Raw genomic sequence first — 24248 nt, forward strand, 5'->3', positions numbered from 1 at the left:
ATGAGAGAAAAATGAAGCTATGTTGCTATAAGCCACTGAAGAGTGTTTGTTATTATTATCATATAACCAACCCTATCCTGGTTGTTATCTTAAACAAATGAGTTACTTAACTTTTTGCCAGTGGGTGATTTAGGCTTGAATTTAGACACAATCCTAGCCAATGGGATGTGGGCAGAAATCAATCTGAGGGCTTTCAGGAAATACTTGATTGCTCTTCAAAAGAAAGATACCAGAAGAGATTCTCACTTAATCCACTGGACTTGGTATTATGAACTTGTAGGACCTGGGACTGTGCAGTCATCTTGCATTTTATAGTGACACCAGCCTAACTTAAGGATATTGGCTGAATTGAATGTCAGAAAGAACTTTCCTTGAGTTCCTGGGGTAGCTGCCCTGGAACACTCCTACCTCAGAATTTCTTACTCTATGAGACTTTATACACAGACATACACACATGTACAATGTAGTGTTTATACACGCATGCATAGTAACAGGTACACGTTTTTTCTTTGTTTTCTTTAATTGCAGTGAAAATTCTCCTGACTAATGTACATGCCACCTGCTAACTGTGGACCCCTGAACTTCTCAGTGTGCCAGACATGGAGGTAATTAGGTAGATGTGGGATGGAGGAGATGGGAATCAGCCTGGCAGGTTTATGAGTTTGCAGTTTGGGCCTCTTTGGGTCTCAGGCCCAAGCCCTGAGTACACATCAAGATGAACTTGGACCAACCATAGGTTCAAGTGTAGGGAGACAGAGAAATCAGCACAGCCAGGCTGCATGACCGTTGTGCATAGAGACACAGGAACATTTATTTGCTACATACGTTCATTGGGTGAAAACTAATTTTTTCAAGGGAAGCCTATGGAAAATGACACCATCAGCTCTGTGGTGGCTGCAAGGCCAAATGTGCTTCTCACCTGACAGGACCAGGGAGGCAGGTGTTTCTCCTCTTTGCCTTTGCTGGGTTGCTCTGTGAGTTTTAACAATGAATTAGGGACTTGCAGGTGAAAAGCCACTTGCGAAGTTTCCAAGGACAAAACTCCAAACAGATCTTACGACGGGATTCTTGACTCACTCCCCGGAACGTGACAAGAGTGGGCTGAAGCTGGCATTTTGGCTACGTGTGAACCAGGAATGCAATGACAGGTGCTCAATAATTGCCTGTTGTTTTAGAAGCATATACTGCACGAAGTGCTGGAAACTTATAAAAGGGTTTCCTTATTTTCTGCTCTCCAGTGTATAAATTTCATATTGAGTGCCACACTCAGAAAGCAAAAAGTTTGACTGAATATCCATTCCCTCATTGCGCTTCACTTTATTTTTGCGTTAATGTACTACGAAGAAGCAGAGTCATTTTGAATGGCACTGTAGTGTCCATCTTTCTAAACTTAGGGACACATGTTTTTCAGCCAACCATAGAACCGAGAACATGCATTTTAAATGCTAGCTGTTTTCTTCCCCCAGAATAGCGAAGGGGAAAACTAAACTGTTTTCTTCAGAAGTTTCATTCAAAAGCATGAAAAACTGCAAGTGACAGCTGTGCAGATTCCGTGGATGTGACGTTTTTGAATTTCTTCAACTTGACAAGTAAACACCTTAAATCGGTAATGCTATATGCATAATACATGGCCTGTATTTTGACATCCATCATCAAATGCTGACTTGAGAAAATACGGGTTTGTACGTCAAGGAATAGCACCCATACAGTAGGGAGAAATGCAGGGCACACGGTATTAGGAAAACTGTATTTCATTACAGAAGCTGCAACAAGCCGAAGCATCCTTTTATTTTATCTTATTTAAAGATTCCATTTTCAGCTGTGAAAAAGACTCAATTCCTTTGCATGAAACCTTCATTTAGAAATGACATGCTTGCTTCCTGGGCCTCTTTCATTTTGCTTTCATATTCCATTTTCCCCTTCAGTCACCAAGCCTGGTTCCATTAGCATCTGCGCCTGACAAACTAGGGTGAGTGTCCAAAGACATCTCTCCAGAGAGGGTCTGTCTCTCCCCTGTGCATGACCCCAAGAACAGGGTGCTTTCGTTGGCCAGAAAACTTCAGCAATGATAATGCTTCTTTTTATTCCACTACTTTTCTAGATGCACATCTTTTAAAAGACAAAGCCAACCACAACAACAAGACAGATTTGTTCTTTCTCTCTTGTGAATAGTTGTATTAAAGAGGAGTAGAATTTATTAGCTTTGTTCTTTCTGAGGACTTGTAAACTACGTGGCAAGTGTGGTTGGAAATGGCAACGCTGGCCCAGATTCCCTCAACCACCTAGAAAGGAAGAAACATGCAGGGTCTGTCCATCCAAAGGGATGAGGCAATCCGGTCTTTGGATGCCACACGACGCCACGGCTGCAGGTCACCAAGCACAGGTGTCCAGGAGTCTGTCGTGCCTCCCAGTGTAGATATCTGGTGGCGCTAGATGTATCTTTGGCTACTCTTTGAGTCTCTCTACGTCAAACAATGGTCCATTTCTACGTGTGAAAACTCTAGCACACAAAATATCCTCCAGAAATCCCCAGCTCCAGGATTGTGAAGCTGGGAAGCACTTTACTCATTTTTAGAACACTCTGAAATTAACCTTGGAAACAACCACTGCACTTGCCAAAAAGACAGCACTAAGAACATCAGCATCGGAGTGTTGGAACGAGAAGTCCTCACCCAGGAAGACTCAAGCTTCCACTGAGATGGGCTCCTGATGCATTTAATGTGTACCCAAGGGTCTCTGCTGAACATGGCTGTTGGGGGGTGGGGGGTAGTGGTGCAAGGCTGAACTAAAAGGGACCACCAAAGACCACCTGATCGCCTTCTTAGCCCAACACTGCTCCCCATCCCAGGGTCCAGCCACAGATGTGGCAGGTGTCTGTTATCTGTTTTATTCACCAGGCATCAGGTGTACAAGCCTTGACCGACGATATCTCCTGCCAAATATTCCCATTCCGTAGGTTATATGAGAGCTTTAAGCCAATGCCTTGGTTTTCTGTTTCTTTGAACCTCCCAGATTGTCTACAAAATTCCAGACATGCTGATCCAAAATGCAGTGACACAGGTAAGACCTGGCAGTCAGATGTCTTGGGTTCAAAGTCTGACTCACCTACTTATTAACCACAAAACTGCTGGCATTGCATAGACTTTTTCCAAGCCTCTGTTTCTTCATCCATAAACAGGAAGTACCTCTTACACTGGGCAGTTTTAAAGGTAAAATCAAATAACACATTCAAAACATTTAGCACAGTGCCTGACATGAAGCAAATCCTCAAAAGTGCTGGCTGCCAATGTTCATAAATTACGAGATGCACAACACCTTCTTGTGGATGAGTACAGCACCCATTGCCATGCCTCTCCTATGGCAAAAGACGTGAAGAAGCATTTGATGGATTTTTCTAGAAAGAATTCTCACCCTGAGAAAATTCTGGAAAACTGACAAGCAAGCAATGAGCATTGAGGATATCCTCTGGTAGAAATAATCAGATCAGTCTTGTAATAAGAATTCAGCCCCAAATATCCAAAGACAGGCTGGATAGCAGGCTGCCTGGGGTTTGCTTTTGGGGATGTTGAAAAACTGGAGGCCAGTCTGCAGGAAAGAAAAGTTCCTCATTCCTCAAAGCAACTGTGACATCTCTCTGGGGCCCTCTGTTTTCTAGACTTAATCCCCCAGTTTCTTTAATTATTTAGGAGCATCAAGTTCCTCGTTTGGTTCTCTAGCTCCTGAAATGATTTCTTCCACTCTCTGCATTCTTCCCCAGCTTTTATGAGCCCAGGTTGCTGGCTTTGACTGGACAACATCAGCAGCTTCTGAGGTTCTTTACATGACATTGGTCATTCCAGGGGCTGGAATGCATAGCACTGGGCCTGAACCAGCGAGGTTACTGGACGGTTACGGAACCTTTAGTGAAAGGTTCAGACACTGGTATTTCATTTAGGATGGCTTGAAATTTAAGAAAAAAAAAATACCACAGACACTTAGTCCCAATCCTAAGAAGTTCAAGGAGCAAAGACATAAGAGGCTTGCCAAGGTTATATCTTTCGAACGAATTGCTGTTGCTAGCTGTTGCATGCTTACACATAGGTATGCACACGCGGCATCTAAGAGGCACCGTGTGGCTCAGACCAGATCAGCCGGAGGGGAACGCTGGATAAAAAGTCGCAGGATGAAGCTGACACAGGGCTTTCAAAACTGACAGATGGCTCGGGACCATGGGCCTTGTGGAACACAACACAGAGTTAAGAACGCTCCAGACGTGCACTGATTGAGACAACTGAGAACAAAGATGGGCAGCGTGGGGGCTGCCATCGAATCTCAAGGAAGAAAAATAATAGTCAACGTTTCCCGAGTGCGTACCACGTACAAGATCTGCTCCCGTAAGAACTCACTTCTCAAAACCTTCCCGTGTAGATACGACCGTTTTATAGATGAGGAAACAGAAGCACAGAGAAGCTGAGCGAGTTGCCCAAAGGCACAGATCTCAGGATGAGCAGGCTGCAAAGCTGAACACAGCAAAGCAGCCGTCGCATCCCCTCAGCCAGCACACCTCGCCGCTTCTTACTATACCACGCCGTGCTGAAGGTCCTCGTGGCACCCCAGTGGGTTTAGATACTGCTCATGTTCCCATTTCGGACAGGAGGGAGATAAGGTTGAGAGCAGTGACGTCACTCGCTCAAGCACACCGAGTCGGCGGGTGCCAAGTCTGGGACAGTCACCTCTGCAGTGGTCCCTCCCCGTGGGATGCTCGCGCTCTCGCTCTCCCTCTCCTTGCTTGGGTACCAGCCCCGGCAGGCAAGTCGGGGGCTCGAGCCAGTCTTCCTTTTTTATTGTTTTCACTTTTAAACAATAGCAGATCACAACTGGGACCCATTGCAGTTATGCTTAACTTGCTTCAGTACGGCAGCATGCAGAATTCAGTACATATAATAAATGCTTTATTACAGTACTTTTCCATGGGGGAAACACAAAGCACTTTCTAAATCTTCACTAGTTAAATCCCCACGCCTTTCCAGGAGAAGAGGGAGATGGAAATTCTTATCAATCACCTCCCCTAGAAGAGCTGGAGAAATGAATGTGAGTGCTTCAGTCGCCCCCACAGGCTTAACATAAAGGAATTGGTTCAAATGCTGGACCAAATTATCTTTTATTGTGTGCATATAAATGATGGTTAGAAATCCATATGCTACGTTAAACTCGGAAATAAATTAGGCCCAGTCATCTAGGTTTGCTGAGACAGGTATTCGATATGAAGTTGTAAAAAGGGAAAGATCACCGTTCAGAATGATCTATAACGACGTGTTACAATCAAGAGAAACATCTCCTATTACATCATCTATGAGACGAATTACATTTACTGTTAATGCCAGAGCAAAAAAGAATCCCAAAGCCAAATGTCAGCTGATGTGAAGATCAATAGAAATATTTTGATAAGTAAATGCAACAATGCTATTTAACACATGATTGGCAACTGCTGAAACATAAATTATCCAAATTTCCCATTGCAGCTTATGGGAAAATTATGCAGATTAGAACTTGATTAGGCTTATATCATGAGACTCCATTTGGACTTTTAATCTATTAAGCTCCAATAAATGAGGCATCTGAATAGCTCCCCTGAGCAACCACAGTAATGGCCACAACACTCATTTTTGCAGTTTGTATGCCAACCAATTCTTCAGCAGCTAAAGTAAAGAAACTTTCACCTATTGGAGAAAAACTGCCTTCTGTCTTGTAGGGGAACAATCCACGCGCCAGTGTTGATTCGGAAAATAACTACGTGGGAAGAAAAACCGGCAAGAAAACCCCACCCAAAGGGAAAAAGCCCTCCGTTTTAACCTGGTAGCATTCAGTGGTTTCCCACCAGGTTAGAGTCTGGAGTCAGGGGGGCCAGGCGGCTGACCACGGCTACTCCTCGGGGTGGCCAGTGCTCCTGGCACTGCCCAGAGGTCACCTCAAGCAACCATTTTCCACTCAGGAGCCCAAGGTGCTCTAGAGCCCAGCAAGGTGCTGCAAGCCAGTGCTGAGGAGGGAAGGGGGTGAGGTGGGGAGCCCTGCATTTTTTTCCTATGTGGCTATAACTGCCCTATGTCAAATACCCCACTGCTTGCCAGTAAGGAAACCTGGTAGCACAGAAACAGGAGCTGACAGCTGTCCTCTCCTCACAAGCAGACAACCTTTGAAACCTAAACTGCAGCACTGGGTCTCACTCGTCTCTCTGCCAACCCCTCTATGTGAGAGAGATATGAGAGCTTTGGGACCCATTGTACAGATGAAGAAACCGAGGCCCAGGGCAGAGAAACAGATCCAAGGAGATGGGACCAGTCGGTGGCAGATCCGCATAGTGGATACCTATTGTTATCTGTTCCCTTTCCACTCCTTCTCCATGGGAGGAAACCATGCCACAATGTGTGGTCACGGTGGTGGCAACCCTGCCCCAATCCTGGACATAGCAGTCACAATGGGAAACCAGGCAGTGTGACTTCCCAGGACTAATAAGAGGGTCCTCCAGCGCCCTGTGCCCCTCAATCCACATTCTTCCCAGGACCTGTGGCGACAAGGCAGCGGGCTGCAAGTACGGGCTTGTGGGTGACCCTTGGGGCCACCACTGTGTAGATGAAAACAGAGCAAAGCCATCATGAGGCAGAGCCCTTGCATCCTTGCAGCTCCTGAACCCAAATGTGTTGAAAGCCAGTGACACCCCAGTTACGCGACTCTCCTATTATTTCAGATTGGGCTTCTGTCACCTGTACCAAAATGTTCCAACTAGTATAGTGGCCGAGAAAAACAAACGTCTGTTCTAGTGGAATGGTTCTTGCATGCCTGATTTCCCACTGAAACCCGTGAGTGCATCTTCATTCTAGGTTTCCCGCTCAGTTCCAGAGACCAGGGGCGAGGTTTGTGTTACTACGCCTGCCTCCGTTGCTGTCTATTTACAATAAGTAACACTGACATTTTCAGCACTACATTTTTCTACGGACTGCATTTGATTAGCGCCTGGGGGAGTGGGCTCCACCCATGACATTAAATGCTGCCTCCATCTTAAGAGTTTGCATTTTTGGGTCTGACCCAAATGTAAGCAAATTAATCCAACGAAACAGATGTCCTCTACAGCTCTCTACCCCTTCAGTCTGAAGATATATTCCACACTCAGACAAGTCTCTTACACACAAGGGGTCTTCAACAAGTTCATGAGAAATGTGCATTCTGGGAAGAACTATGCATGGATTTCCAAAAATGCTTGCACCGAGATCAGCTGATCTCTTCAGTCCCACAAACTTTTTGAAGTCCCCCCATGTTTGCAAGGTTCTTCTCTCCAAGCTCTCTCTTTCCTTAAAATCAGCTCAAAGAGCCACCTGCCAGAGAGAGTGGTTTACAAAGGAAGAAACAAAGGAAAAAAGGAACGGACAAAGCCCGCCCTCACTCACATAGAACCAAAGCTGCAGATTTAGGAAGAAACCCGACATTCACTCAGCATCATGCCTTCACCTACCCAGGAGCTTAGAGGGTCACAGTGCATGTCCCACAACTTCTCAATTGCTTCTTACCCCCTCCTAATTCATCTTAGGACTTAAAAATAACACATCCTAACTCTGATACTACAAATCAAATGACTTAAAATCTTAGCTACCCTTTGGACTAAGCAATTTCACGTCTTAAAATACATATGCGCTGTCAGACATTTAGATCCTGCATCCCACATCCGAGGGCTGGGTTCCAGCTCTGCCTCCTGCCTCCAGCCTCCTGCTAGTGCAGACCCTGGGAGGCAGTGTTGCTGGCTTGAGTAGTTGGCGCCCTGCCGTTCTTCTGAGACCTGGACTGAGTTTCTAGCCTCTGGCCCAGGGTTGTTGTGGACATTTAGCAAGGGAACCAGTGGATGAGATATTTCTCTCTCTCTCTCTCAAATAAATAAAAAGTTTGCAGAAAATGGAATTAAAAAGATACATGTATAAAAAACATATGTAGCTGTAATTATAATTAATAATTATATTCAATACTTGGCTATGGTGTTCTTTGTTCATAGTTACTAAGTAACAATGTTGAATTGGAAACATAAATGTTTAATTTTAGGAAATTGGTTATGTTAAATACATATCCATAAAAATACACAAATACACTGGATGACATGGAAAAATTATGATTAAATATTTGTGAAAAATGCATATCACTTATTACATCATACGATCCCTCTTTTTGAGGGTGAAAGTGTTTGTATCTATGGGAATCTGATGAATACATCTATTTTCTGATACTTAAGTGGCAAAATCATGACAAATGTGTATTTCCTTCTTTTGCTTATAGGAGGGTACTTCCAAAAGTTCATGGAAAATGGAGTTAAAAGATAAGTTTATTTTGGTACAAAAGTTCTTGAAATCCATGCATAGTTTTTAATAAACATTTTCCACTAACTTTGTAAGGTATTCTCCAATGAGTTGATACAATGAATATGTTTTATTTGTACAATGAAAAAACCAGATCTGAATTGCACACTTAGACCAGACTGTAGGCCAGCATGCAAAACGGGTGACTTCCGTGGGCGGGAGAGGTTGCTGGGCTTGGCAGACGCGGGCCCCCACTCGGCGGCAAGGGTCTGAAGCTCTGCAGTGGAACTGACCCACGCAGGGTCCCAGAGCCGAGGGGCAGCAGAACAAAGAGGCCCCAAGAGAGCTCTCGGGCTGTCCAGCCCCCTGTGCCTCCCACTGCTCAGCAGTCTGTACGAGCCACTCAGTCTCAGAGCACAGGCCACAGAATGTGCATGCTCTCACAGACTGCTTACGAGCCCACGGACAGCCACAGTGCTCACTACACACAGAGGGGAGGAACAGAAGACAGGCACCTGCTACTGCTCATCCCTGCCACGCCTCACCTGCTTCACAAGTCCTGTTCCACGCCTTCTCTCTAGCCCAGCTCCTGCCCCTCTTCCCCCTCCTCCAGGAAGCCTGCCTTGACTAACTTCTCTCCCCTCATTTGCACAGAGCTATTTCCTAAAGATGTCTTCCTGGGTGCTTGTCTACTCCTTTTGTTGGCTACTTTAAAATGTACAGATGACTTTCAATTATGGACTAATTACTACATGCCAGTGTTTCAACATTTTGAAACATCTTTTACTTCTCCCTTTTTTGATCTTCATACATCTGTTGGAGTCCTCCTTGCAATGTGGCAGGGACCATGCCGGCCTTTTTTGGTCATTATTCTGAATTCCTGTCCTGAGACCCTCCCTCTTTGCTGTCACCACCAGAGGACAAAGTCGGTTTTGCCTCTCACACGGGACCTCCTCTTTCATGCCGGATCACGTTACCAGTAAACCAGAGGCTTACCGTGCTGGGGAGAAGGCAGAAGTATACATTGCAAGACAGTGATATGAAGTGGATACTTATAAAACCCGCAGAAACCCCCCTCCTGCTGCCAAGACTATATACCATTTTGTTTCCATTACATCCTTTTTTTTTTTCTCCCCCTTTGGTGAGCATTAATCAAAGAAATGCAAAGAGCTCATTAAAGTGATAGATTGACTGAGAATGTAACCACCTTTTCATTATAAACAGTTCCTCTATGTTCTCAGTGCTGTGGGCTTTGTTTTTCAGCATTTGTCATGTGGTTCAAATGTCCTTTTCCATTTAAAACACTAAATGCCAAATGGGCTCCACTTGTTTGGTTTAGCATGAACCGATGGCCAGCGGAGGACAAACCAGAGCTACAAAATCACAAGCAAGCTAAAACTGCCATACGTTAAGCACACAGGAAATTAAGTAGCTGCAAAAGATGGATTTGCCAAGTGATCCAAGCCATTGCCACGCAACTTGGGAAAGGCAGAATCCCGTCACGGACAACCTGCAGTCAGCTGTCCCCGCACAGGTCTAGCGACAGGATGCCTGGCCCGAGACAGCGGCTGAGGTTCCAAACCTGCAATGGTCCTTTCAAAGGCAGCACTTTCACTTTTCTTCTTGTAAGCGTTAAGAGGTTTCCTGTATCTACGATTTTGGTAGTGCGTGAATGCATAACTGGGGTCCCGGGTCAGGAGATGAGTCCCTCATAAGTACACACATGTACACCACACAAGTCCTCGCTAGAGGGCGGCTTCATCCATCCCAGGGTGACTCTGAGTGACTCTGCTTGCAGCATGGTCAATGCCCTCTGACCACAGCCTGAAATGATCTAGAACACGTGGCTAAGAACTTGAACTCTGGAGCTAGACTGATTCCCTCCGAGCCTTGCTTGTTCCAACGTCTAGTTTTGTGACCTGCGACAATTTACTTAAATTCCGTGTCTCATTTTCCTCATTGTAAAATGGGAAGAGTAACAGGTCATGAAAAATGAATGAGTTAATACTAACACAGGGAAACCACTTGCAACAGGGACCAGCACAGACCGGGCTCTTGGTGAGTACTGACTTCCTATTGTGTACCAACAACAGGGGAGTAGAATGGACAAAGAGACAGCTTTTAGCTTGAGGTCGACCCCTAACTCTGAGAACACAGAGGGGCTCAGTGTCTTATCCACACCTGGTTTTCTCATCCTGAAAATCAGGCAAAGGCAAGGCCCTGGATTCCTTGAGATTATGATGCACCAGACGGAACGTCAAAGCCATAATCACTCTGACTTAGTCACTCACTGTTCCGGAATGACTGCAGCATCATTCATTGGGTTACTGTTTTGGGGGGAGCAGCCTACGACAGGGTCTGTATCAACACACACACAGTGGCCTCTGCCTGCCAGGGACACACACTAGATACACCGTACTGTGACAGCCACGTAGCGTGCACATTGCAGTGCGAGGTGTGACATCATGCTCTCCCCGACAGGTAGCCCATAGGGCTCCATCGTCCGCCCAGGAGTCCTGCATCCACTCCGCTTGCTAACAGACAAGATGCTGCCGTTGGCTCTTCTGGGGTCCTTGGCTTCTTCACCTGTAAAGTGGCGATGACCTGAAGGGTCCTTCTAGTTCTAACACTTACGTCTCTTTCCTCACTGCCTATTTTTGCAGCAAAGCTCAGACGGAGCAAGCTCACGACGGGAAGTCCACTTTTGGATGCTGTCTCTAGTTCAAGTGCAGAGCCTGCCTTTCATTTAGTTTTATACCTTTGTTGCCTGGACAACAAACCTTCAGTGCCCAAACCGGTGAGAAAGATGGACTTCCTTCAAAGTTGCTCTCTTGGCCAAAGAGGCCATAAATAACCATTTATTAAACAAACAGTATGGGCTGACAGAAGAGAAACCACCACAATGAGGCCCCCGAGGCCCGCAGGCACCGTGGGTAACATTGGGACTCCCATCATCCTGGCACTAGATTACCAGTTGTTCCATTTTCTGGAAGTTATCTTCATAATCAAGATGCTATCCCAGCCATTGTAGGCTGCAGAACTATTTTTAATTTTAATTTAAAGAGCAATTAAAGAAAGACAATGGATACGCGGGATAATAAAGTAAGTGATTAGCAGCATGCAAATGACAAAGGCTTAATGATGATATGGTTCTAGTCTCCAAAGGGCTTGTCGAGAGAAAGCCCTTTCTACATGTGGTTGTTCAGCTAATGTGTCTCAACCCACAATTACAACATCGCTGACACCATTAACCAGCGAAACAACACCACTTGGAGAAATCCTTGTTGTCTCATTAAAATGGAAAGGGTCAGGTAATTTTCAGCATTGTATGTCTAGTTTTGTTGTTGGTAATTAGCAAACATTACCCAGCACCGACTCCCGCTGGGAGGCAGGGGAAACTCTGTGAAATATTAAAGGGAAAAGTCTGTATATTTCACTGGGAAATTGAAAAGAGGCACGGTAATGTTCTCCCTGTCACTCCCTAGCCTACTGCAAGAGGACAAAGTGACTTGGAAGCCCCTAATTTAGGGAGAAAATTCAGACCGCAAGGGGCAGTCTCTGTCCAGATCGAGAGCCTGGATCCCCACTGCGTGCTGGGCAAACAGGGCCCGCAGCCCTGGGTAGAGAAGGCAATCGGAGCAGCCAGCACAGAACTGCAAACTTCCTCTCGAGTGTTCTTAACTTCGGTTTTCAAATTCATCTCCTTGAAATGGAGGAAAAGGGCCTATAAAAAGTTTTCGCTTTGAAAAACGCATTATGACTTAAATAAGCACCAGGACTGTTTATTCAAAAAAATTATTTATCTAGATCTTCCTAAAACCCAGCGAGCGAGGAAGTCGGTCCTAGGGCCGACTTCCTGCCTCCCTGCTTCTTAAGGGAGCCTCTGAGCCACTGCCCGTGAGGCCCCGCCCGTGTTCCGTGCACATTGTCAGGCAGCCCAGTGGTATCTGATTCTTTAAATGGAACTTTTGGAACATAAAACACATTCCAATAACTGTGAACAGAAAATTATGAATTCATTAAACTACTTTGCTATCATGTGCTATATATAATATTTATATTCCGACGACTGTAAAATATGCTTTAATATCTTTAGGCAACTATAAGGACTTAAATATTTATAAAATGGCTAAAGATAAAGGATGGTCCTCTTATTCCTACATACAGATGATGTAAAGCGTGCAATCAAAGACAATAACACTCTCCGCCCGTTTGTCATCTTAAAGCAGGCGATCAGCCCGCCATCCCTCGTGTGCCATCCACGTAAGAGTTGTTGCCGACACTGGCAACTCCGGAGGAGCCGGTGCCTTAAAAACTGCCTAGAGTGCTATTCTTCACAGAAAACAGGGCTTTCTGAAAATAGAGACAAAACAATAAATTTGCAGGCAAAACAGCTCCAAGAGGGGCTTCAAAATACTGCTGTATTTATCTGAGACATGTGGGAATGGAAGCATTTTGATTTAATATTTCATAACATGGAGGCAATTGCTTCCCTGCCCAGTATATAATTAATACTCATTGAAAAAGTGGGTTTTTTTTAAAGTGATCAGTATCTTAAATGCAGATAAATAAATAAATAAATAATAAATAGACACACCTGCTGAATAGGAGGGGTTCCTTTGGAAATGTAGAACAGCCCCCACATAATCCAATAAAAAGAAAGCCACTCTGAATTTATAATCACCCAGGGGCCTATGAAAAGTAGGTTTATAGATTAAGTGTGAAACCTCAACTCCGATGTTCTCATTATTCACTTGCCTTGCTTGCCTGTAGATCCAGGGTCTGCTACATTTTCAGAATTCTTCCATTTGCTTTGCCGAATAGACCTTCACAGAACCACCTGTGCCCAGCTGCCCTGACCCCTCACGTGGACGCTCCTCTGCTTTACGTTCCCTGTCCTCTCAGGTTCTCTACTAGGAACCGTGTGGAAGTCTGTCAATCAAAGCTGGACTCTCATACAGTGGCCACTTTCATGCTCTCCTTCCCCACCCTCAAACTTCCCAGTTACCACCCCTCCGGAGGCTGCCAGTTCTAAGGAGATTCAAGCTTTAGTGAATCGACAGCTCTGATACGAAGATCAGAGATTGCTGCACTGGGTCAGGAAAAAGTGGATGTTGGTGCGTCTCAGCTTGGCTGAAAGTTGGAATCCCCGCTGCCCACATCCACGCCTAAGTCCCATTCTTTAAGTTGCCTTGGGGCGCAGCATAAGCATCTTGAGAATGATCAGTGTCCCCCAGGTGATGACAACATGCAACCAAGGCTATTTCTCATTCAGAATCAACTATCAACTAATTGTTGACAAAGGCATCAAGAAATACAATGAGGAAAAAGATTTCATAAATGGCACTGGGCAAACTCAATATCCACATGAAAAAGAACGATATTATCCTCTGCTCTCATACAATCTAAAAATTAATTTAAAATGAATTAAAAACTCCAATGTGAGACCTTAAACCATAAAACTCATAGGAAAAAAAAACAACAAGGAAAATACTCCTTAAAATTGGTCTTGGCACTGATTTTTTTGGATATGAGCACAAAGGCATGGGCCACACCAGCAAAAATAAACAATTAAGGCTGCATAAAAACCTAAAAGCTATGACTAACAAATGAGCATAATTAAAAGGCAAATTATGAAGTGGGAGAAAATGTTTACTAAATGATATATCTGTAAGAGGTTCAGATCTAAAACACGTAAGAAACACAGATAGCCTGAAACACACACACACACACATACACACACACAGACCCAAATGAAAAATGGGGAAAGGATCTGAAGAGACATTTTTCTAGACATACAAGTGGCCAAGTATATTACATGGTGTTCACCTTCACTGGTCATCAGAGAAAGCAAATCAAAACCACAATGAGACATTAAGTCCCACCCACTGGAATGGCTGTTACCAAAAACACCAGAGGTAACAAGTGTTGATGAGTGTATGAAGAAAACATTACCATTGTACACGGTCATTGGAAATGTCAATTGGTACAGACCCATGGAAAACAACAAAAACTTAAAACACTGCCATACCATTCAGCAATCCCACTTCTGCAAAGGTATCCAAAGGAAATGAAAGCAGTAGTGCAAAGAGATCTCTACACCCCTACCTTCATTGCAGCACCTCCACAATAGCCAAGATAGAGAAATGATCTTTAAAAAAGTGGAAATGATCTATGGATCCTCAACATAGGAAGAAAATATATTCATGCATTTATGAATATCATTTAGCCATAAGGAAAACCAGCCACTTGAATAACACAGATGACCGTGAGAATGCCTTGATGAGTGAAGTAAGCAGAAAGACAAAGCCAAATGCTGTATGACCTCAGGAACCTGTGGAATATGAACAAGTCAAACCCACAGAGGCACAGAGCAGAAAGGGGTTGCCAAAGTGCAGAGGGCCTTGTGGAGATGCTGACGAAGTGTGCAGTGCAATGGCTGCAGTCCATAATACCACAGGGTAGACTTGAGATCTGCAAACACAAGGGGTTTTAAGTGTCCCCGCCCCCTCACATGCACACAACACAGTACTATGTGAGGTCATGGCTGTGTTCATGCACTACACTGGGGGTAATCATCTCATAATATCAAATCAACATGTCATATACCTTATATATACATAATTCTTATATGCCAAATATATTTCAATATACCCAAACTGTTGGGTTAGCTAAACCTCTTGAACTTGTACGCGAATATTCCTTCATACATCAGTACGGGGGGCAAAAAGAAGAATGCCAATTTATTAGGTATTTACTGGAGTCTGAGACTCCTCCCTCTATGAAGAACTAATGTGCTACAGGTGTCCTGCTTGAGGGCCAGGGTTACTCACTAAGAAACAACAGAAGCAAAGGAGAGAAAGCAGGTCACTGCCCATCTACCTCAATTCTTCCCCAACTCCTCCACAGGCTTTCTCGGTCTACCTTTCCCAGCCTGCTTCCCTCCCACAGGTATCCTTCTTCCCACTATCATTCACTTCCTCTACACAGTTATGGACAAGGAGTCAATGGTGATTCTGGCTGCTCTGTACGAATGGATAACCCTACCTTGTTACTTGCTATTTTGTGGGCCCAAATGAAAGAAGATGCAATAACAATAACCACAACAAACACAGTTAACATTGCTTGATCTCTAACTACCCGCTAAATACCAGTGCTTTACATCCGTTCACACAAGGCTGTCATGAATCGTTGTGAAGGGTGGGCACTGCACAATCGCTAATCTAAGTTGACACCACTCCGATTGTGGATAGTGTATATTTGCATACTCGTTGCAGTATTTTTATAGCGGGCAGACAAGTGTATTGTTCGAACCTAATCAGTACATTATGACAATGTTTCTTCAATATATGGAAATCATGTCTTCATAAAGGAGCAACTTCTCCTGACGCATTTGAAGACACTGCACAGACAATAGAAACACTTCAAAAACTCGATGCATCAGGTACAATTAGTATCCTTAGTGAGAATACAGAGGAACAGAGAGTTAAATAGTTTTTTCAGCCTAGTAGGTGGCACAGCTTAGATTCACATCCGGGCGGTCTGCTCCAGAGCCCACATGTGTCCCAAGCAAACGTGACTGCCAAGTGCCATTTGCACAGCCCTTGATGTACAATAAAAGCCTCTGCAGCCATCAGCTCTTTGTATTCACACTGACTGCTCAGGGTCTTTGGGAGGGACCACTTTAATAAACCCACTTTATAAATGGAGAGTTGAAAGCATAGAGTGTTTATCCAAAATCAAATGACAGACTTCAACCTGGTTCCCTTCCCCTACATGGTTATGTCATCACTTTGACAGCCACGCTTGTAATTCACCATCATGAACCCATGCAAAGAGCCTATCTTCTGAGTTTCTCCTGCCCTGAGAGGAGTGTCCTTCCCATGTGGCCATGGGAGCTCTCAGGCACTGCTGAAGCTCTCGAGGGCAGGAAGTAGCAAAATGTTCTGCTCTTTGTTGAAACTGGGAGGTTGCAATCCTGCTGCCTTCCCAGCCCTGGGCTGATTCCCTGCACCAGTACCTCCCTCCAATGAGGCCAATCAAAGGTTAGGGATGAGGAGCTATTAGCAAAGGCTGAAAGATTGGGACAATTTACACTAGAGAAGACTTGGCCTTCTGCCCAAGACTCCTGCAGACAAGCAGGTGTCTTTGATCTTTGTAACCCTCGCCCAGTGCCCAGTGCCCAGTTGTCAAACAAATAAAGGCTGACTACAGCCTGGTGGGAAAGGGTATGTATTTAATAAAAACATTGAACTGATTTAGCTCATCTGCAAGCCCGCTAAGACAGCGGGCTACAAACACCAGACTGCAGGATTAAACCCTTTCCTCACTCCTTTATCCACACACTTCTGTAAGTGTTCACCAGGTGCAAGATGCTATGCTAAGCCCTTACGTACATTTCTGACATCGTGTGGGGTGGGGAAATCAGTATTCTTTTCAGGGCATGTTCAAGTCAACAAGAAACTCATCCACACTCTTTGCTTTTGACATGATGAGCTGGTTTAAGTCCCTTGGTTATATCATTAGGTGCTACGCAGCTCCGTTACCCTTTGTGAAATGCCTTACCTTCTTACATTCCTTCTCTTACTTGGCTTCAGCCCCTTCCACATGTCCTCCAGCTCCTTTGTTTAAAATAATCATTTCTATTTTCAAATTCAAGTCGGTTTACTCTGGGTATTCCTTAACGATCATGGCCCAAAGCATTCTCTGCCTTCTCACATCACATTGCATGTTATCATCCATTTGACACTTAATACAGCATGCAGAAAATCTTCCCTGGCTATATGTAGCAAGATGCGAAAGGACTACTACACCACTCTTCTAGAACTGGAGATTATTTTCTTCTAGAACATTCCATGGACAATAACTGAAGCATCTGAGAACGATTCATAAACGTAAATATTCTATAAATTCAGAATTAAAGTCAGCTAACTTATAAATCAGTTGACTTATACACAGGGTCACTTTGAAGGAAACAAATGAAGGATCCAGGACTTTACATGGGTTTTTGCCCATAAAGAGATGAGATGAGCAAAGACAAAAATGCAGCGGATGGTTGGCTAAGCACATTGGCTAGAGGCATGCGTGCTGTCTTCACGCCAGGTAGATCAGATCCATGTCTCAGAAAATTATAAATGGCTCATACTATTAACTTTTCAAAGTGTGGTGGAATATCACAAAGCCTGTATCATTAACTATACGAATTCAAGTTGTGTCCTAGAGACTGTTTCACGTGTCTCTGGAGCTTTTGCCTATAGAACCCATTAGCTCCTTGATGGCACAGAATATGGAAAGACTAGGGACACTAACCTCAGGCATAGGAAAAGAACTGCTCATTGACTCAGCCGTAAGCAGAATTTCATCAGCGGCCTTAGCAAGTCCATGGGATTACAAGACTTCCTGTACCCCTCTCTGATTTTACAACTGTACTTTCCTCCCGTGAGGCTGTTTTCTGGGCTATGTTCTCAGCCTAACAGATGGCCCGAAATCCTGACTTTGGGGGCGGCCGTGGTCTGTTCATTCTCATCTACTGACTTCTGTGGGAACTTCCACCTGGAGAGGGAAATGAGTAGACGAAACCTGGAGCTATCTTGAAGTCTCTTGACACAAGAAAGCAATGGCTCGGTCTCACGTGTTCCATATTGTTCCTGACAGTACCAGAGTCCAATCTGTATGCACTGGGCGGAGAGGGCACTCAGATATTCCCAAGTGACAAGCGGAGCAGAACACTTCACACGTCTCCCAGTTCTGTCCTAGCTTGTCCAGTTTTGTAGTAAGAAAGGCTCAGGCCAAAGGAATGCAAGTGTCTGTCATGGGTCAGGGAAGTGCAGGCACTCAAAAGATGGAATTTCAAGGAGGCAAGAACCATTCAAAACAACCCCAAACCGCTTGGGTACCACGGTCAGTCGTGGAGTGAGGCCGGTACCCACTAAATGCTCAAATCTTTGTCCCTGGAGATGCTTCCATGGCCCTTAAAAGCACATGTGTTGGGGCCGGCGCTGTGGCGCATCAGGTTAACGCCTCGGCCTGAAGCGTCGGCAACCCATATGGGCGCCGGTTCTAGTCCCAGCTGCTCCTCTTCTGATCCAGCTCTCTGCTATGGCCTGGGATAGCAGTGGAAGATGGCCCAAGTTCTTGGGCCCCTGCACCCACGTGGGAGACCCGGAAGAAGCTCCTGGCTCCTGGTTTTGGATTGGTGCAGCTCCAGCTGTTGCAGCCAATTAGGAGTGAACAATCAGATGGACGGCCTCTCCTCTCTGTCACTCCGACTTTCAAATAAATAAATAAATCTTTAAAAAAAAAAGCCTATGTGTTGATTATCTGTAGGCTCACTCTCATCAGAATAACTCTTGGTTTTTGGGTACTGCTTGGGGGCCAGATTATTACGGTGAGAAGTACACAGGCTTTGTAACCAGGCAGTGTGGGGATCAACCCCATGTGCCCTTGAACAGCTCTGAGGGCTTAATTTTCCCAAGCCTCTGTCTTCTCATCTGTGAAATGGAAATAGTAACCTCTGCTTTAGCAGGTTGTAGAGATTAAATGAGATATGTGCCTGGTACATAGCTCATTTGGAAAAAAAAAAAAAAACGGAAGAAATTGCAAATGTTGAGAAGGGCATTAACGAGGAATCAACCAGCACATAAGAGCCTGATGCAAAGGCCAGGACGAAGTCAGCCCAATGCCACCTGTTTTCTGTCTCTACAGCCGTCCCAGGCAGTGGACCGCCTGCTGGGGAAGTGGATCTGCTCTCCGTGCAGCGGAAAGGAACTGAAGATTCTGTCCATTTTTAGTTTCTCTTCCTCTCTCCCCCACCCCCTAAGAAAGGCATTCAGGGCAACGCCGCGGCTCACTAGCCTAATCCTCTGCTTGCGGCACCGGCACCCCGGGTTCTAGTCCCAGTCGGGGCGCCGGATTCTGTCCCGGTTCCTCCTTTTCCAGTTCAGCTCTCTGCTGTGGCCCGGAAGCGCAGTGCAGGATGGCCTGAGTCCTTGGGCCCTGCACCTGGCTCCTGGCTTCGGATCAGTGCAGCATCCGATCCCAAATGGCCATGGCAGCCATTTGGGGGGTGAACCAATGGAAGGAAGACCTTTCTCTCTGTCTCTCTCTCTCTCTCACTGTCTAACTCTGCCTGTCCAAAAAAAAAAAAAAATTGAAAGGCATTCAGACTGGGGAGGCACAGAACTGCCCTCGGGTTCAGAAAGCGGCCCAGGTTTCCCAGCCTCTGCCCGTGGCTGTGGCTGCTTGTGCCTGTTTTGCCTGGGAATCTATTGCCAGAATAGTAAGTGGCATTCTTAAGAGGGATCTTTCATGGGATGAACTATGCTGTGTAGGAAAAATTCTCCTAAGTTGAAGTCATTTAGAAAACAGCTGCAATTGTGCTTTGCTGAATTACATCTGCACCCTTGTGCTGAGATTCATCTTGTGGTGTCCACAGAAGAAATGTGACAGGGCGAGCCCCGCTCTGTACTGGAGACCTGCTCCGAGCCCTAAGCCAGATTTTCTTTATTGTTTAGTAAGCTCTTTTAATGAAATGTACTACTCTTATTATAGAGGACTCAAAATAAGATCTAAATCACAAACCAATAAAAGAAAATTATTGGACTGGGTATCTAAAGTTACTACCTAGAGGCTACTCGAGTGTGGTATTTATAAATCTCTAAACAGTTAAGTATAATTGTCTTTCTGGTTTTTGGGATAGAAGCCAACAGCAGTTTCAGTTACAATGGAAGAAAAATATTTTAGCACTGAGCTTTGTTCGTTCGGTGGGTATAAAGAGAAATGGCTTCTCCCCCACCGCCATTGCAGAATTGAGAGAGAATATTGTGGTAATGAAATGTTATATGGAAGCAGCTGACAGAATGCTTCTCTGATTTCACGGAGGGAGAACGTGTGTGAGGATGTGTGTCTGGGTGTGTTTGCAAGAGACAGCGATCAAGAGGGGGGCGAGGGAAGCCAGGCGCAGGGAATCGGAGGAAGGGAGGCAGCGGGAAAGGGCAGGTGTGGAAGGGTGGCGTGGGAGTTGAGGATGGGGTGGGCTGTCAAGGAATGGAAACACCAGATGTGCAGCTGCACACCCCGACACCAGCCGCTCCACATCCTGACACAAAGACAGCACCATTCAGGAAGGATGTGAGTGCTTCCAGGGGAAGACCCATGACCCCAATCCTGCCAAACACCATAGCTCTCCCTCTGGAGTACAAGAGAGGATCATATAAAACGCAGACCCCTGTGCAATAAAAACCAAGAAAGTCCAGGAGACCCTCAGTTCTAAAGAACCACAGAACTCATCTCACCCAATCTCATCACAAAGATCATGTCAATAACTTCCCTTGGGCAGATGAACTTGGAGCCATAAGGTTCTCAATATGTTTTTAGGCAATCTGCTCTATTCTGGAAATGTCTTCCTTATGTTGGGTCAAAGCAGGGTTCTCTTTAATCATCAGCCATTGGTTCTGGTTTTTGTCCAGCAGAGAAGAAAAACAGCCCTTTAGGTCCACTAGCCTTCCCCACTGGGCATGGGCCCACTGCGGGATCTTTTGTTTGTCAGTGTTCCCTTCAAATCTGCAAAGCCCTTGACATATTCCTTCTCATACCAACCAGAATGAGACAATCCCTGCTCAACATGCATCACACTTCTGTCAATAAGGCTTGTCCAGCCCGTCATCAGAGGTCATTTGAGCAGGAACTCTGAGGTCCTTGCCACAGCCAGGATGTTTTGTCCCAGAGTTTCAGTTTAGGACCTTTTTCAATCCTGTATTTTGCCATCCAATAGTCGAGAGAGCCTAATCCAGCTTGTCTCACACAAAGAACACAGAAGTCACACTCTCTGCTCTGGAATAGTAAAGGCATCTCAGACGTTCTCATAGGGCAGGTGTGTCCGATGTCCCTGATGAATGCCCGCTCTCCCAGGAAATGGCCAGTGCCGGGGTGAGCCTGCTAACCTCTGAAATGCAGACAAAGGACAGCATTGACTTGTAAGGGCACCTTCAATACTGTTTCCATTTGGTGTAAGTGTGGCTCCGTGTCAGGGCATGCTAGAGGAACCAGAGCATTCATGCACACATGTGTCCACAAGCCACTGCAGTGTTGCTTTTAAATTGGTGCCTATAAAAACATATAGGATGGGCCGGCGCCGTGGCTCACTAGGCTAATCCTCCGCCTTGCGGTGCCGGCACACCGGGTTCTTGTCCCGGTTGCCCCTCTTCCAGGCCAGCTCTCTGCTGTGGCCAGGGAGTGCAGTGGAGGATGGCCCAAGTCCTTGGGCCCTGCACCCCATGGGAGACCAGGAGAAGCACCTGGCTCCTGCATCGGATCAGCGCGGTGCGCCAGCCACAGCGCGCCTACCGCGGCGGCCATTGGAGGGTGAACCAACGGCAAAAGGAAGACCTTTCTCTTTGTCTCTCTCTCACTGTCCACTCTGCCTGTCAAAAATAAAAAAATAATAATAAAAAAAATAAAAACATATAGGACATAGAACAATAAACTCAGAGAATGCAAGGGAAATCAGGCCTGGGTAGGTCTCTTTGCTCTTCCTTCCTTGGGATCTTGGGGTCCACACTCAGTTTGCGGCTCCACTGCTTCTAGCAACAGTTCCCTCTGCCATCTGTTTCTAAGCTGGCCCACAAACTCTCTCCCTGAGCTCTCATTCTGGGCACGTGAGCAGGGGCCGGATCTCCCGCTGGCACACTGCACTGGATTAGGGGCTTCATTTCCACCCACCTCCTATTCACACCCACATGGATTTCCCACGTCCTCAGGAACATGACCCAAGATGAACCCCAACTCTACCATCATCCCTCTCCCCAACCTGGTGCTCCCCTCCGCAGGCTTCTCCTTGTGAGTGGCATCACCAGCCCCCACGGCCGAGAAGGAAGCTCACATCCATGCAGTCCATGTCACGGCGACAGTGTCTCCTTGCTAGAAACCCCCACTCTTTTTTCAGTTTCTGGCTTCCTCTGCAAGATCACAGCTCCTGTCCAGTGTCCCTGCGTCCTTGTCTCTCCCATTCCAAACATTGCTTCACAGGGCTGCCACATCAGCTTCCCTAAAGCTCAGGTCCGAGCCCATCACTGTCTTGCTCTGAAACCGTCTGTAGCTCCCCAGTGCCTACAAAATTATTTACAGCTTACTAAGTCAAAGGAAAAAAAATCCTTAAAGCCCAACCTGCATTTCAGCTTCATCTCTCTATGCTGTCTTTGTTTGTTTGTTTTTTCTATGCTGTCTTTAGGATACCCTGCAATGCAGCCATATCACTCTCGTTCCTGTTTCTCAAACATACCCCACGCACCTCCACACCTCGGCCCCCACGCTTCTGCTCCCTCTGAACTCAAGTCAGCCCTCTTCATTACTTGCTGGACTTTCCTGAATTTTTTTCCAAAGCGTCTGTCAAACCCATGCTCCTCTTTCTGTCCACAATATTAGACCCCCAGAGACTGTAATCCCGTCACAGTAATAAACCAGCGTTCTTAAGTAGAGTCACAGTTTTGTAAAGAAGGTTGCTAGAGCCAGGAATACATCTTATGCTCCCCTGTCTCCCCAGAAATGCTTGTCACGCAGCCTGGGAACACCACAGGTGCCTAATAAAGGTTTGTGGAATTGGATTGACAATTTTTTTTTATGACAGACAGAGTGGACAGTGAGAGAGAGAGATAGAGAGAAAGGTCTTTCTTTTCCGTTGGTTCACCCCCCAGTGGCTGCTGTGGCAGGCATGCTGTGGCCAGCGCACCGCGCTGATCTGAGGCCCAGAGCCAGGTGCTTCTCCTGGTCTCCCATGTGGGTGCTGAACCTAAGGACCTGGGCCATCCTCCACTGCACTCCCGGACCACAGCAGAGAGCTGGCTTGGAAGAGGAGCAACCAGGACAGAATCCGGTGCCCCGACCAGGACTAGAACCTGGGGTGCTGGCGCCGCAGGCGGAGGATTAGTCTATTGAGCCGCAGTGCCGGCCTGGATTGACACTTTCAAACAGGCAACACAAATCAGACAAATGCAACGGGATTGGGAACCCATATGTAATGGGAAAGGAAACCTTAACACTGACCCCAGATTTAGCCCAGACACTGAAACACACACATATCCCTATCTTTGCAAAGAAATCCAGGCTCCTGGAAGGGGGGCTTGATGCTGGTTTTGGAGTAAGTGACGTTGCTGTTTGGTATCAGGGCACTGCTGGATCTCAACTCTGTCACCTTTCAAAAGCTGATGTCACCAAGCAGGACTGTCTACCTCGCCACTAATATAAAATTACTTCAAAAAGCTTGTAGTGAGGCCATCATTGTAGCACAATGCGTTAAGCCACTGCCTGCACTTCTGGCATCCTGTTTGGGTGCCAGTTCAAATCCCAGCTGCTCCACTTCCTACCCAGTTCTCTGTTAATGTGCCTGGGAGGGCAGCAGAGGATGGCCCAGGTGCTTGGGCCCCTGCCACCCATGTGGGAGACCCTGAGGAGTTGCAGGTGCCTGGTTTCAGTCTGACCCAGGCCCGGCCTTGTGGCCATCCGGGGAATGAACCAGCAGATGGAGAATCTCTCCATCTCTGTTTCTCTCTAACTTTGCCTTTCATGTAAATAAGTAAATCTTTTTTTTTAAAAAAAAAAAAAAAGCTTGTAGAAAAGTGGAATGAAAAGACAAATCAATTTTCAGTGCAAAAATTCTGAAATGCAGGCATAGTTTTGCTCATAGTATGTACTTTGCATGAATTTTCTACACATCTGTATGAAAGGAAGGAGGCATACCACTAAGCTGAGACAACAGAACTGTGTTAAAGCAGCAAAATGGTTTGAAGGGACAGAATCCCCACTTGCCGAAGCTGGGAGGCCCAGGGCGTGCTCCTGTTTACAGCTCCAACAGTACCCGCCACAGCTGACACACCTCCTCTGAGGGCCACGAGGGCAGTGCTTTTCCACCCTGGCTGCACATGGGACTCAGCGGGGGCC

The 24248-nt window shown here is 45.9% G+C and overlaps 1 protein-coding gene across 3 annotated transcripts in view; it reads right to left on the bottom strand.

Annotated features, from left to right (window-relative positions):
• Positions 1-24248, bottom strand: part of KCNMA1 (potassium calcium-activated channel subfamily M alpha 1) — a 782784-nt gene that overhangs the window by 38433 nt on the left and 720103 nt on the right. The gene's annotated exons all lie outside the window — the stretch shown is intronic.

Source organism: Lepus europaeus, chromosome 17 (genome assembly GCF_033115175.1).
Source record: "Lepus europaeus isolate LE1 chromosome 17, mLepTim1.pri, whole genome shotgun sequence".
NCBI classification, from domain to species: domain Eukaryota; kingdom Metazoa; phylum Chordata; class Mammalia; order Lagomorpha; family Leporidae; genus Lepus; species Lepus europaeus.